Source organism: Boleophthalmus pectinirostris, unplaced genomic scaffold (assembly GCF_026225935.1).
Source record: "Boleophthalmus pectinirostris isolate CB_2022bp ecotype Guang Dong unplaced genomic scaffold, ASM2622593v1 HiC_scaffold_5, whole genome shotgun sequence".
Taxonomy (NCBI): Eukaryota; Metazoa; Chordata; class Actinopteri; order Gobiiformes; family Gobiidae; genus Boleophthalmus; species Boleophthalmus pectinirostris.
Window position 1 is genome coordinate 38773412 of NW_026571404.1, and position 16708 is coordinate 38790119.

Below are 16708 nucleotides of genomic sequence, written 5' to 3' on the forward strand. Positions count from 1 at the left end.
CTAGTGTGAACGGGGCCTTAGTAAAAGAAACAAGTGCGCTGACTTCTGCATTAGAAAACTGTGGTGTCCAGTGGGAACTGACATCGCCGTAAACATCATGACAACAAAGCGCCGCAGACTGTGGGCCCCTGACCATTTTTTGAAACTAGACACCAGTTATGTTGATTTTGTGTTGTCCTCCTCTAATAAAAAAAAAGGTTGGGTTAGGGCCCAGACTAAGTACAAGTCAGATCTGTGGAGAGGCGAGCCCACTTATAAAGCATGCAATGTATTTTTGAGCATTAAAACATCAGTCAATGGGAGTTAGAATGTACAATGTGAAATTTTGGCCTCAGCAATCTCATCTCCAGGGCAACAAGCAGGCGGCAAACTCTCAATCAGAAAACTTACAAAGTGCATCTTTTTACGTCTTCCATAATACTAGATGAGCCATGGTTTCGCACTTTTTACTTTTTATTACAATTTAGTCTTTTGAAAATCAGACGTCTAGAGTCAGTGCCATACGAAGAGTCAAGTGTTCCTCTTGTATTTGTGTGTTAAAGTGACAAAAATCAGTTTGTGAATAAAAAGAGAAAAGTACGAGAGGTTAAGGAGGAGACAGAGCTGAAAAGTCTGATGGAGATCTGTGAGAGAGAGTGAATGAAAACAGTCAATGTCACTTGCTTCCATACAAACGACAGCATTTTTCTCACACAAACGCGGGATTCCAGAGCTGCACTGAGGTACAGGGACACGAGATGGGTTATGACCAGCTTTTATTTCAAACGCAAATTAACAAAACGTAAAATAAAGGTTTAATAAATAAAAGGATTAAAATGTGCAGAGAAATATGAAGCATGAAGGAAAAAGAATGTCTAGGTTAAGCTTCAGAAGTAGTGTCTGTGCCAGGGACTGTGTAACAAAGTGGACTAAAGGCCGAATTATAGTTTAACTTCGACTCAACGCGCACTGCCGCCGTCGCCTTGTCGCCGTCTTTTTTGATTTATGGATCTGCGTCGAGGTCTATGTGCAGCAAAGTAATTCACCGCCGCAACGCTAAATGTTGTTCGTGTTTACAAAATGAAGCGTAAAAGTGGAGTACCAGAAATGTATGTAGAGAGAACCAATCACAGCCCTTACTAAGCCAATGATGTTCATTTTGTCTTCTTATATACTTTAACTTCTTAGGTTCTTTTTAAAGACAATGCAGTAAAGCGTATTTACCTTGTTGACATGTTTCGGCTGCTAGCTGCAAGCCATCTTCAGAACTGTCACCGGTGTTGGTGGTGACCATGTCGTATATCAGCTGTTGTTACTTCCTGTGGGCGTGGTCAGCCTGATGGACCTGGCAGGTTGCTCAGACTGACCACACCTCCCGTTGCACTACCATACATCAGAGGTATAACCAAACCCATCCAGAGAGCCATGAAAAAACACAACATAAGCACTGTAGTAAAACCAGACACAAACCTCCACCAACAACTCGTACACCCCAAGGACAAAATCCCACAAGAACAAAAATGCAATGCCATATATGAAATTCAATGCAAATCATGCAATAAATCATACATAGGTGAAACAGGCCGGGCATTTCACATCCGAAAAAAGGAACACCAAAAGGAATGCGAGAAGGAAACGTCAGGGAGACTCACCAGAACACAAAAAGACAAAGCAGAACAGGAAAACCTAAAATCTGCCATATCAGACACTGTAAAAGGAACAACCACATTCTGGATTGGGACGGGGCTCGGGTCATTGGATCAGAAAACAACAAGTTCAAACACTGGATCAAGGAGGACGGTGAAATCAGGAAACGAGGCACGGACAGCATTAACCGTGATGACGGAGCGTTCCTCCTTTCACACACCTGGGACACCCTCCTCCAGAGACACCGGGCGACGGGAGGCGTGGTCAGTCTGAGTCGACCTGCAGGTCCATCAGACTGACCACGCCTACAGGAAGTAACAACAGCTGATATACGACACGTCACCACCAACACCGGTGACAGTTCTGAAGATGACTTGCAGCTAGCAGCCGAAACATGTCAACAAGGTAAACACACTTTACTGTATTGTCTTTAAAAAGAACCTAAGAAGTTAAAAAAGTTGCTTTTCCTTGCCATCTGCATCGGTTCAAAGTGTAGTTATAAAATTTCGGAGGTGCACGTCAGCTGATGCAGATGCTCTGTGGAGGGGGCTCAAGGCGACGTAAGTACAGTAAGTCTTTATTTATATAGCACGTTCCACAGACATATGTCACAAAGATGTTTTACACAGCATTTTTTATAGATTCATCATTATTCTTTTTCTCCATACCTGGTGATGGTAAACTACTATTGTAGTCAGACTGACGGAAGCGCGGCTGCCATGCCAATTGGCGCCATCGTTCCCCCTTGACCACTACCATCACTCACACACACACCACTTTCATACTAGGCAATGTGGGTGAAGTGTCTTGCCTAAGGACACAACGACTAGCGTCCCAATGTGGCACCTGATTTTCCCAGTGGTCTCCCATCCAAGTACTGACCAGACCCGGCCTTGCTTAGCTTCGGAGATCTGACGAGATCAGGCTTTGACAAACCGGTATTGGCCACATAGACAATTTTGACGCACGACCATAGATTGGGCGTAAGGGAGTGTGACGTCAGCCATAGCGTTCAGTCAAATGCAGCTCACTGTGGCTTGGGGTTATAGTGAATTTGGAGACAGTTCCATTTTAGGATTAAGACTTGATTTATGGACAAAATAGTGAAATAAAAACACAAGGATCATGTAGAGCCAGAAGACCTAAGGGCCATGTTAGTATATCTGTCCTCGCTTGGATTTTTTTTTTTTTCTTAATGTTACTATTAAAAGTCCCCCTTTTACCTCCAATGAAGCGTTATACATCCTTTTTCAGTACAAGCTGTTATTTCACAGTCTTCTGCTGTAGTTGTGTCATATGGTTGTAATAAAAGCTACAGTGGTCCCTCGTTTATCGCAGGGGTTACGTTCTAAAACAACATTATTATATCTGTTTTAAGTCTATAAAACCCCTCAGCACACACTTTATACAGTTTTCTCAAACAGGACACTTAACCCTTTTTACATCCTTCTTAAAACTTATTGCTGCTGTCGTCCTTTTGTTATTTTCCTGCTTCTTCATGTAACAAACTGAAGATTCATTTATTCTGTAATGGAGCCTACAGCGCAGAGTCCTGCACGGCTCCATTTTTGGAGACCCACACCTGTACAGTACAACATCACACTGACCCGTTAACCCGAGATTATATCAAAGTTTTGCGCTGCCTATACCACGGACTGAACCAAGACTAAACCAGGACTAACTGAGGACTGATTCCAGGACTGAAGAGGAGGACTAAACCAGGACTGAACTAGGACTAAAACAGGACTGATTCCAGGACTGAAACAGGACTCAGTGTCAGGACGTAAGCGTGGCAATTGCCTGATTGCTCTTTGCAAACACCCTGCTGAGTGTTCTCTCTCTTGAGTCCAAGATTAGTCCTGGTTTAGACCTGGTTTAGTCCTGACCCACCTGTGTGTAATTACTACCCGGCCGTAATACACAATACGCATTCATAAAAAAAAATTATAATAATAACCATGCAAAGTTGCACTAAACAAAATCCACGAAACAGCGAGACCTCAAAAGGTGAACCGCGATATAGCGAGGGACGACTGCATAGGACCAGAAATACAAATGGGGAAAAAAAAAATCTATAAAATGGACACTCACAAAATTCACACAGCACCAAACATGTATAAACAACTTAGGGCTTTAGCTACAAAAGTGTAAAATATCAAGTCTGTAAGTAAACTCAAAATATCCTTATTGCCCCAAAACAAAACAAAAAAAGTGTAATGGCTCCATGACTTTCCTGGTGTCAGTCATGTTTACAACTGGTGTCAGGTCCAGGACACAGAGCCACATCACTTCCTGTATTTCCATGATGTTTATTACATTTGGATTTGGGCATTTGGACTCCAATAAACATTTCAAACATTTCAAATAAAAAAATTGCAAGAGGTGCACAATTTGCATCTTGTAATTTGCATAAATGTATTTGTGAAATAAGTACACTTAGAGCGACTTTATTGATTGTTACGAACACAGACACCCAGAGCAGTCGCTACACTCTTTTTAAAATTTTAAGACCAAAATGAGGACAGCAGCAACAAATTGAATTAAAAAAATAAATAAATAAATAATATAATAATAGAAAGTGAATTGGAACCAGAGTCAATGGAACCGGAAGTGCACCCATGCTCACTTCCTTTTTGGAACTATGGCTGGATACTGTGAGCTCTGCAGATATTAATCAGATACATTTTGTGAGGTACATCATGTAACTTTTCTGGTTTAGTATCTGCCATCAGCTTGTCTCCATGGAGATGTGGTTGCTTTGTTCAGAATGCTCCACAGTATGGCTTTACATCTCCATGCAGTCAAGCAGGCGCTCACATTCAGTATGCATGTTTTTTGAGGCCGGTTTTGAGAATTGAATAGAATAAATTAGATGAGGAGTCTAACCCACAACCTCCTTACGTGAGAAGGAGACAGTCACACAGGGAGAACAGGCACACTCCACTCAGAGAGATCAGGAGTCTATCCCTCAACCTCTCAGCGAAGCGTGTGTGAGTTTTTGTCAGTGTGCGGTTGTCAGCGGCGGTTGTCAGGGGAGTTTTTGGCGTGGGCTCGGAAAAGTGAAATGTATGCATCCGGTGAAAAACAGACGTGCATGTGTGTCTTTCTGAACATTTGTGAAACATTTAAATATTGTGGGGGATTTGTGAGGTGTGTTTTAGTGACAGCGCTGCTCAAACTGTCTATAGGAGTTGGAGTAAAGTCGCAGAAGAACTTTGTGCGTCCGTACAAACCTCAGACACAGGGACACGTGTGGAAAGTTTGGAAACTGTAAGTGTGAGTGTGGACGAACTATAGAACAAAACAAAGTGCAGACTGGTCAACTTATATCCACAAGGTTGTTGGTTTATTCCAGCTCACACTTGTGCATGCTGTTGTTGTGTCCTTGAGTAAAACACTTCACCAACTTGCATGAATGCACTGAACAGTTATTGTAAATCAGTTAGATCTTAATAGTAGTAGTAGTAGTTGTAGTAGTTGTAGTAGTAGTAGTAGTAGTTTGGGCACCACCTTCAAGATTCGGAGCACTTTACATGAAGGAACTAGGCACCGTTTCACATACACATTGACACACTAGTGTACGCAGACACTAAGGGCGAGGGGGTTAAGTGTCTTGCCCAAGGACACAACAAGGCCTATTTTATTTCAGGTACTTTTGATTGGCTTCAATATATTAGACAGATTTTCAGGAATTCGGGCCATTTTTACACATAGTTACACATAGAAATTTGAATAATTATCTTTCAATCAATTTTTCAGTTTCTATTTAGCTGATTTAATTAAATTACTAAAGAAAATCACACATTTCTTTCTAAAGTACAATTATCCAGTCATCTCAGCTACACACCAAATTAGTTTTAAGATCACAACCTCCCTGCCTATAAAGGCCTAGAAAGTGTCTGCAAATGTTGTTGTAACTTTATTGTGTTTAATATGTCATGACTTTGTAACTTTATTGAGTTTAGTATGTTATGATGTAACTTTATTGTGTTTAACATGTTATGATGAAATAACTTAATTGTGTTTATTTTATTATGATGTTGTAACTTTACTGTGTTTAATATATTATTCTTATTGAAAATATGGATTATTGTTTGGTTTGAATATGAACTGAAAGCAACTCTGGAAGGTACACTATACACACTAAATGTATTGTAAATGTGTCTGAAATTTGGAAAACCAGATGTGTTGTATTATGAAAGGAACTGGACGATGTATTTTAATCACCATCATGACTATTCAAAAGAAAACTACAGTCGTCACTCACTATATCGTGGTTCACCTTTCACGGTCTCACTGTTACGCAGATTTGTTTTAGTTTTTTTTTTTCAGTGTATGAACACGTATTGCGCTTCTCTCACTGCATCCTGATTGGATAAGGGACTCATGTCTCCTGTACAGTACAGAATGTGTTCAGCCAAATGTACATAAATGTTGGATCTGTATCAGTGTGATTCTGAAGTGTTGTATGTTTGCAAGTTTTCTCCTGACAAAACCCACAATGTTGACGAAATGTTCTGCACCGACAAAGGCTCCTGTGGTCGCACCTAAAAGACAGAGGAAGATGTAACCATCACACAAAAAGTTGGACTTCTAGACATGCTGAAGGAAGAGAGAAGTTATGAGTCCTGCACCGGGTCAGGTACAGGCAAATAGTTGCTGAAACCAGGATTTAAGAGAGAGAACCACGAGTCAGTGGAGCAGGGTGTCCGTAAAGCATGATCGGGTGACAGCCGCGCTTACCTCCGTGAGGTGTGGAGCTGAGCTGGTCCATTCTCCTGTGATCACCTTTGTGCCCATTCCGACAGTTAGTCCTGTTTCAATTCTGGTTTACTCCTGTTTTAGTCCTAGTTCAGTCCCGTTTTAGTCCTAGTTCAGTCCCGTTTTAGTCCTAGTTCAGTCCTGGTTTAGTCCTGTTTCAGTCCTGGAATCAGTCCTAGGTTAATTCTGAGTTAGTCCTGGTTTAGTCTTGGTTCAGTCTGTAGTGTATGCAGCTCAAAAGTTTGATATGATTTTTGGTTAATGAGCAGGTGTGGGACCCGTGAAGGACTCTCCTCTGTAGGTCTTCTTTACGGAATAAAATAATTTTCAGTTTGATACATAAAGAATGAAAATAACAAAAGGACGACAGCAGCTATAAGTTTAAGTATGTAAAAAGTGTTGCACCTGTCCTGTGGGAGAAAAGTGTATAAAGTTTGTGCTGAGGGGTTTTACAGACTTAAAACAGATAGAATAATTGTAAAATATAAAGTTAACTACTTCGTGGATTTCACCTATCACGGGTTATTTTTATAACGTAACCCCCGCGATAAACGAGGGACACTGTAATAGCAATTGTGTTGTTGCTGTGTGCCGTTGCTGCTGTGTTCAATAAAAATGTGACCTGATGTTGCAATGAAGAAATCCTCCTTGGTCATCTATTTGGAAGCCTTCGCTATGTAATACTTGTCTCATTTCTACTCCTGTGTCTGTGTGTACGTTTGAATTGGGGACGCTTCATTTGGGTCCTAGTGCTCCTGTCTCCGCCCGTCTGTCTCCTCTCGTCTCTCATCTCTCTCTTTGTGTGTGTTTGAATTAGAAAAGGAGCGCTTCATTTGTGCCCCAGCGCTGTTTGTGTGTGTCCTGTCTTCCTGCTTCCTCCCGTCTCACTGCACCTGTCTCCTCCCCTTGCCTGTGTGTGTGTGTGTGTGTGTTTTAATTTATCCAAAAGTAGGGCTGGGTGATATGGATCAAAAAATCTATCTCGATATATTTTGCTATATCTCGATATACGATATATATCTCGATATGTGTACAGGAAAAAATAACTCCCTAAAACTGAAAACTGCAAAAAACAAATCTGTCAAATTCCACAAGGTCTTTTTTATTGAAGTGCAAGAGGTGGGCAGTTCATGTAGGAACAAAGTTCTTCTGCCACATTTAAGATGACAACAAATCCTTGATTACATAAATGATTATTTAAATGTAAAATAAAAGAAATAATACATATTTCCTTCTTTTCATTCATAAATAAAACAACTCAGCTCAAGCTCATCTTTGCATTAACTCTGTTATCCAGACCACAATCAAAACCATGAGCTCCTTTAGCAGAGGAAGCTCAGGATGTTCCTTATTTTAACAGATCCATTTTCCTCACCAGCAGTGAGGAGCTCTGAGGTTTCCCACAATCCATTGCAGATCAAACTCAACGTTTCCAAACACTACTGTACAAGTGACACTGCAGCAGATTATTAATTAAAATCTTCTGCATAAATAAACTTTGCATTACTAAACTTTATAAAGCATAACGACCATAGAGTCACAGCAGACCGCCTGAGATTATAATGTCTTTAATGCAGTTTTGTGCACATGTGTTTAAACAGTTCGCTCCTTGTGCTGCTGATGTGGTTCAGCTTCTTTCGGACTAAAGGACACGACTCAGTGTTCATATGAGTGTTCTCTCTGTGACACAGGATGTGCTGCTGATGGTCTTGTCTGTAAATGGTGGAAAAGGTTTGTGGTGCTAGAAGCTTTTCACTGGCACCAACTTTCAGCATTCAGTAGTAAGGAGTGAATGAGACAAAAGAAGCAAAATCATGGAGGCGGGGACACACGGTGGCACCACAGAGAAGGCAAACAAGCGAAGCGGAGAAATCAGAATTGAATATAAGCATTATATCGATATATACGATATGTCAGAATTCATATCGAGTTTAAAAAATATCTCGATATATTTAAAATATCGAGATATCGCCCACCCCTACCCAAAAGGAGCGCTTCATTTCATCTGTCTGTCCCGTCAACTGTCTCCTCCCCTCTGACTGCACCTGTCTGACTGCACCTGTCTGCCTGCACCTGTCTCCTCCCATCCGTGCATGTGTGCATTGGAATTATCCGAGGAGAGCTTCATTTCATCTCACGTGCGAGTGTTTTTCCGTCCCCTCCCGTCTCCTCGTCTGTCTCTCTCTTTCTCTGTTTGAATTAGAGGAGGAGCGTTTCATTTGCGCCCCTGCGTGTCTCGGTGTGTGTCCCGCGGGACCCGTCTCATTTGGAGCGCCCCCCAGAGGCCCGTGCCAATCAAAACACTCATCAATGTCTCCACTCGTCTCTCCACTCGTCTGCTCGTTCTCTCCATCATTTTAAACTGTTTCATTAAGAAGTGCGAAGAACGAAAAGATTTGAGGAGGTTGAGATTTTTCTTTTCATTGTGTTCTAGTTGTATGTTCTGTTGTCACTGCATTAAGCACAAAGAAGAGACATAAGTGAGAAGAAAAACAGAACGAAATTTGACCAATGACCAACAATTTTGAATAATAAAAACATGTGCAAAAATGTAAAAATATTTAAATCAGGTCATATATTTGTTCTACATTTATGCACATGTTGGAGATCTTTTTCACAGTTTAATATATACTGAACAGCTGTGCCTTCAAATTTGTTCTAAATTCATAAATAATGTAATTTCTTCTGAAGAGGTCTTAGGTTAGATTTCTTTCGGTGAGGAGTTTGCTTGTTCTGCCCGTGTTTAGATGAACGGGTTTCCTCCAGTTTCTGCCGTCAATCTAAAACAAACGGGAAAAAAATGTGAATTTGAATGAGCCCCCCCACCCCCACCACAGTGTTTGTCCCTACACACACACGCACACACACACACACACACACACACACACATACCTGTCTGTGCATCAATAATGAAACAATGCAAAAGGAGGAGCGAGGGAGCATGAAAGAAACAGCTGAAGAAGGGAAAATGTGGAGGGAGAGGGAATGTGGAGGGAGGGAGGGAGCGAGGGATGGACAGAGAGAGAGAGGAGTGAGAGAGTGAGAGAGAAAGAGAAGGGGGGAGGTGTTGATGTTTATGGATGTACAGTAGCAGAGCACAGTCATGTACAGTGCAGCCATGAAAAAAAAAAACAGAATTGGCCAAATTTATGAGAAATTGAATGAAATCACAACTAATGAACAAAAATATGTGTGTGTGTGTGTGTGTGTGTGTGTGTGCATGTAAAATAACACACACTGGTATTTTTCAAATAAAAATTGTATAATGTGGATAAATGTATTGTTTTTCAAAAAACTAAAGCTATTTTCTCTCTAATATATCTGCGTAATATATTTTATAATATACAGTATGTGTGTATGTATGTATGTATATGTATGTGTATGTGTGTATGTATGTGTATGTATGTGTGTATGTATGTATGTATGTATGTATGTATGTGTATGTATGTGTATGTATGTATGTATGTATGTATGTGTGTATGTATGTATGTATGTATGTATGTATGTGTATGTGTATGTATGTATGTATGTATGTGTATGCATGTATGTATGTATGTGTGTATGTGTATGTATGTATGTATGTATGTATGTATGTATGTATGTATGTATGTATGTGTATGTATGTATGTATGTATGTGTATGTATGTATGTATGTATGTATGTATGCATGTATGTATGTATGTATGTATGTATGTATGTATGTATGTGTGTATGTATGTATGTATGTATGTGTGTGTATGTATGTATGTGTATGTATGTATGTATGTATGTATGTATGCATGTATGTATGTATGTATGTATGTATGTATGTGTATGTATGCATGTATGTATGTATGTGTATGTATGTATGTATGTGTGTATGTATGTATGTATGCATGTATGTATGTATGTATGTATGTGTGTGTGTATGTGTGTGTGTATGTATGTATGTGTGTGTATGCATGTATGTATGTATGCGTGTGTATGTATGTGTATATGTATGTGTGTATGTATGTGTGTATGTATGTATGTGTGTGTATGTATGTGTATGTATGTATGTATGTATGTGTATGTATGTGTATGTATGTGTATGTATGTATGTATGTATGTGTATGTATGTATGTATGTGTGTGTATGTATGTATGTATGTATGTATGTATGTATGTATGTATGCATGTGTATGTGTATGTATGTATGTATGTATGTATGTGTGTATGTATGTGTATGTATGTATGTATGTATGTGTGTATGTATGTATGTATGTATGTATGTATGTATGTATGTATGTATGTATGTATGTGTATGTATGTATGTATGTGATAACTGAAGCTCTTGATGTCGTGTGTGATGAGTCCATGTGTCATTTGTCTCTTGGTGATGTGTTTTGTGTGTGTGTCTGGAGCTGCACTTTCACTTCTGTATCTGTGTCTTATTAACAATGAACTGTGATAATACAAATGATTAATGCCCTGATAATGTGAACACAAAGAGGAGCTTCAGTTCAGTTCAGACACACTGCAGCAGGACAGACTCAGACCTCAGTGTGGAGACGAGCTTCAGTTCGTCAGTCTTACATTATGATAATATGTCTTTACTTATTGTATTTTATTTGACAATTTCCTCACAATCATACCTGCAGTTGCATGTTCTTTAACTCATACATGTTTAAAGTGTGTTTCTGATTTAAAAACTTCAAAATATATATTGTTGGTTTTCAGATTCTAGAATGTGATGATGTCATGCACTCAGAGACAGATTTCCCTATGGATTATTTTAAATCATTAGAAAACCTCCCAAATAAACAAACTAATTACAACTACATGTTCACAATGTATGAAGAACTTCAATCTGAATCAATGATCACCCCTGTGTGTCTGTCATCTGTGTGTTTATTGTTCATATATTTGCACGTGTGTGTGTTTAAAATCATGTGTATGTACAGTATGTATATACATGTAATTAAAAAAAAAAAAAAAAAAAACTGTATTTCAACTGTAAATTCATAAATGTTGAACCTGATCATTTCTATTAGTGACTTTAGTGTCTCTTTGTCCCTCACACACACACATGTTCTCCTTTAATATTCTAAAACTTCATTCATAAGTGATTTGTGAAGACTGAAATGTTCTTTTAAAATACAAATATTTGATTTAATAACAAATAAAAAACCAAAAACTGGTAAGTGTTTTTATTTACAAAAAAAAAAAATAAATAAATAAATATGAGGTTTAATTCCATTCAAATCAAATTATGTTTATTATCTGTCAATTAAAATGTCATAAACAGTTGACATTCTTAGGATACTTTACTCAGTTTGGATTAAAATAAAGATTAATTTTATTCAAAATATTAAAATTCAAAAACATTATAATTGGGTTGTTGGAAATGAATGTGAAATGAAGAAAAAAAAAAACGGATGATATCGCAGAGAGAAAATGTAATAAAATGAAAAAAAAGAAGTGGTATTTTTAACATTACATTACAGGGAAAACAATCATTTCCATGGAAACAAGCAGGTGGCAAACTGAACGCCAGGAAAGTTACAGAGGGCACCTTTAGTGTATTAATGGATGAAGACTTTTTTTTTTTTTTTTTGAATGAAAGGAGCAAAAGCGTAAAGTTGAAACCCTGGTAGTTGGTCACAGTTCCAGAGTGAGCAGTGAGCAGCAGATGAGACGAGAGTGTGTGGAGATTATCACTGATCATTTCTTTATTAAAAAGTGAATGTGCAGAATGAGCTTTGAAGAGGTTTTATTTGTGAAGCTTTGGGAGTCGTCTGTGTAAACGCTCAAATCCCTGTGGAGCTCATCACTGAAGCAACCAGCTCATCAAAATCAGAGCAATTGATGAGAAAAAGAGCAAAATGAAGAGGAAAACCGTGTTAAAATACGGCCTTTCAGACTGGAATTATGGACGATTTAATATAGTTTTCATAAAAAGTGTCACAGACGGATTACGCAGAATTAATGGGAATATTTGCTTTGGAAGAATTAAGAAAAAAAAAAAAAAGATTCCTAATATGCACAGATTGGAAAATTAAAAGTCATCCTGGAATAAGATTTTAAATGTGCCCAGTTTATTAAATCAGGCCTGCAAAACGGACTGTTCACAGCTTTAACCGTGTTATAGTGGTTTCTTCTCATTGACCCTCTGACGTTGTATTTGGAGTGATTTGTGCATCTTTAATATCTTCATTTCAAGACGTCATATTGCCGTTCATCCTCCGTTTTCTCCTCCACAGTAAACTGCTCTGTTCACGTTCATGTCGTTGTCCAATTTCATTTTCTTCAAGTGCCTGTATATTATGCTATTTTCTGTTCTAAAGTTGTTTCCTCATCACACACAGACCTGGAGAAAACTCTTCACTGCTTCACTGTGTTTTTAAACTCCACACACCTTCACTAGAATCATTTTGCTGATTTCAGACCTGGAATTGCCAAATCTCTACTGAACTAAAGGTAAAAGGTAGTTACTTGAAAACTACAAGGTGGAGCAAAGCATTTTGAGGTTTGGAGATGTAGACAGATTAATAAACAATAAAGTGTTACTTAAACATGTGTGAATGAAACAAAACAGAACTCCAGGTCTGTTTTTGAGGAGGTAACAGCATTTTAAAGGCTGACGTGATCACACTCACAGTTTTATATCCTGTGGTCTGCAGACAGATCCCTCTGCAGGTTTTGAGATCGGAGATTTTAAATCTCATAAGATTCTTTTCGTGTCTGTGATGTGCACTTTTTGTCACATATTTAAAAATAGTTTTAAATGGTTACGGGAAAAATCCCGTAGCGTGTGGCGGCCTTTACATGACTTAAAGTTCACAACAGTCTGTTTAGTGTAATACAGGAGCTTTAATCTATTCTGCAGTGTCATGTATTCATTTTCCTACAAAATGAAAAGAAAAAATCTGATGCTCGTTAATATGATTGTGATTTAATGCCATAATGTGGAACACTAGAGCTTAAATTTTTTCATTGTGTTTTATTTAATGCAATTGCAGTTTTGCCTGAGCTGTATCATTTTGTAATTGTCTCCTGTGTGTTTTATATCAGACCTGGGCAGTGTCCAGCTCCAGCTCCACATTTGGTCCTTTGATTGACTCTGACTGACCCATTAAAGATCATTTGGAATTACAAAATAAACATATTTTATCATTTGACCTCATTCATGGACTAAAGCTGCATTATATAGTTTATATATTTAATGAGACAGGGACAATTTGACATGAACCTTAACAGGAGAGATGATTGTACCAGGTTGTAGAACTAGTGCTAAATTTCCACCTGTCGTCACCTGCACAGGTTCATTGTTCATGATTATATTTAACTGACTGAATTCATATCAACTGTTCTTCCTGGAGACCTGGAGCATGTTTTGGGTTGAAGGGAGAAACCGGAGCAGAAGAAACATGCAAACTCCACACAGAAAGACCAGAGCAACCCAGGGATTTTATGTTCGACAGCTTCACTTTTTCATCACTTAGTCAGAACATAAACTCTTCCAAGTCTCAGCAGCTCATCTAAACAATGAGATTTACTGCTTTTTAGAAAGAAATACAATTCATATATATCATATTTTCTGTTTCTTATGTGGCCACATGGAAAAAAAATAATTTGCAAACCCCTGCTCTAAGTTGTAATAATGGTAATAATAATAATAATAATTTAAGTCTCTTCTTTAAGACCCATTTTACTCTATGGCTTTTAACACCGTGTGAGTTGTGTAACAAGTATAAAGAACTTCATTCTGAATCGTCTCAGTCTTTTATTTATTTCATTTATTTGACTTATTTATTACTATTTTCAGATTATTATGTTTTTGCTTTTATTAGATTTTCACTGTTTTATTGTTTTAGGACTGGTATGATCACATTTTTAGCAAACTTTTGTTGTCTTCATTTTATGTTTTCACTTTGTAAACTGCTTTGTTTGTAAAATGTGTGATAGAAATCAAGTGGATTTGGATTGGTATAATTATTGTAACTGATTATAATTCCATTCATCTTTCATTATTGACACTATAGACGTGTTCGAAGCCCCGTAAACTGCCTCCATCGCGGTGACGGACGGTGCGGGAGCGTCTCACTCACCTTCTCTAAGCACAGATCAGGCGGCGCGGATCAGGCGGAGCTCATTTTCATTCTGTGAGTTTTAATTGATCTCTTGATTAGTTTCTGTTCCTTCATCAGAACGACTTCTTTTAATAGCTCCATAATGAGGACCGAGGACCACCCCCCCTCCCTCTCTCTATCTTTACATCCCCCTCTTTTCTATCTCTCCCTTCACTCTTCTCCATCTCTCTCTATCTCCATCCCCCTTCTCTCTTTTTCTGCCTCTTCCTTTCTCCTTTTATCTCCTTCTCTTTCACCCTTTTTCTCTCCTTCTTGTCTTCCTTTTCTTCCTCTCTATCCTCCTACTTTCCTCCCTCCTTCTCCCTCGCTCTCTCTGCACCCTCTCTCCTTCTCTCTCTCTCCCCCTCCTCCCTCTATCTATCTGTCTCTCTCTCTCCAATTAGAATAGTAATAGGCTCTAATTAAGTTTAAAAAAAGAGATTTGTGTAAAGGAGAGATGGAGCGCTAGATTACTGGTTTTCATTATCGGCCCCTCCTTCGTTTGTGGAATATTTGATCCGAGGGCCAAACTTCAGAACGCCGCGCCGCTCGCTAAAAAGAAAACCAAAATGAAAAGCTTTGTTTCTCATGATGAAGCCACTGATCGAGCTGTTTTACTTTCACTTTTCATTTGTTTTTCGGGCCAGAGATCAGGTTTGAACGATTTGAAGGATTTTTTTTAGGAGTAAAAGTGAACGTTTAAAAGCTTTGAAGTGCACGAGAAATGATTATTTTATCACTTTATTAAACGCAAAAGTTTAAATTAAATCTTTTCATTCAAAGGCAGGTGAAGTGTGAGGCGCAATGTTTTATTTCAAATCAAATCAAATGTATTAGTATAGTTCATTTATAACAGTCAAAGCTAATCAACAACATTTACAGTGAAATAAAACAGACAATTAAAATCTAGCAGAATAATCATCATCAAAATAATAATAACAGCAGCAAGGTGCCAAGGTGTTTCTTCATAACTCTGGACAAATACTGAGGAGAAAAGGGCGATTTTTTCATTCACATTTCCAATTAAATGTGACTTGTATGTGACTCCAGTGTGAACAGTAAACGGCCCGAAAGTGTCCCACATGTGACTGGAGACACGACGACGTCAACCGCAGCGAGCGTCTCTGTGTTTACAGAAGTTGTCCAAACATGGACGCAGCATTGAGCACCTGGAGATTTTAAAGTTCCTCTCGTACCGGAGCCAGAACATGAACAACTTACTTGTTTTAAGGAGGAGATTGAGAAGGAGAAGGACGAGGTTTTTGGTCGTGGTGTTTTGTGGGACAGCGGCAACAACGTCTGTTGAAAGGAACGTGTGGATGTGGAGACGGAGCCAAGAGTGGTGAGTGGTGATGTGCTTCACTTCAGTGACACGAGTTCATTAACAATTTTCGCCTACTTCAGAGCAGAATAGTGACGTTTGTGTCTTGTTGATAACGTGTAGGTGGATGAATGCACTTTGGCCGTTCAGACTGAAGTCACATGTCAAAAGATCAGATATGTATCGGTTTTAGGAGCACATATCCAAGTGTCCTGGGTCACATTTGAAAAAATCGGATCATCAGTCATTAAAAGATCAGATACAGGTCACAGAGGCTAAAAAATGTGATTTGGGTCACTTCAGGCTGCAGTCTGAACGCAGCCAAGGTGTGTTTTGAGTGAGGATTTAAAGTGTTCCAGTGACTGTGCAGCTCTAATGTGCAAAGGTGAAGTGTTCCAGAGTCATGGAGCGACCACAGAGAAGATCCCACCTCCTCTGGTCCTCAGTCTGGTCCTGGAGACAGCAGGAGGTGCTGGTCTGCAGAGCACAGACCTCTGGATGGGACATGTGACTGGAGGAGTTCAAATAAATCAAGTACAATGATAGCATTTAAAAAAAAATACATAAAATCAAATGCAATGTGTTTGTACGAAAAGAAAAAAAAAAAAACTAAGTTGTTGTGCATAATAGTGAAGATTTCTGTTTGCAGTTGATCAGTAATTGTGCCTGAACTGATTTGGAATGTTTAGGAACCATCAGTGTTGATGTTTTGTCTTGAAAAAGGAAGGGGGGCAGATAACATGAGATTTCTCTTCTTTCTGCTCCTTTTCATTCATTTCTTGTGTGTCTGATGTTGTGACACTGTTGATGCCTTTTTATACTTTATGAATGAAATAAATAAACAAATAAAAAAATAAATTAAAAATAGGAAGGTACCATTAAGACTCTTAAAAACATCATTACATTTTTAA

The 16708-nt window shown here is 38.7% G+C and overlaps 1 pseudogene; it reads right to left on the bottom strand.

Moving 5' to 3' along the window:
- Positions 1–2460: 2460 nt before the first annotated feature.
- LOC129411648 (5S ribosomal RNA) lies at positions 2461–2579 on the bottom strand (annotated as a pseudogene).
- Between the last annotated feature and the right edge of the window lie 14129 nt (positions 2580–16708).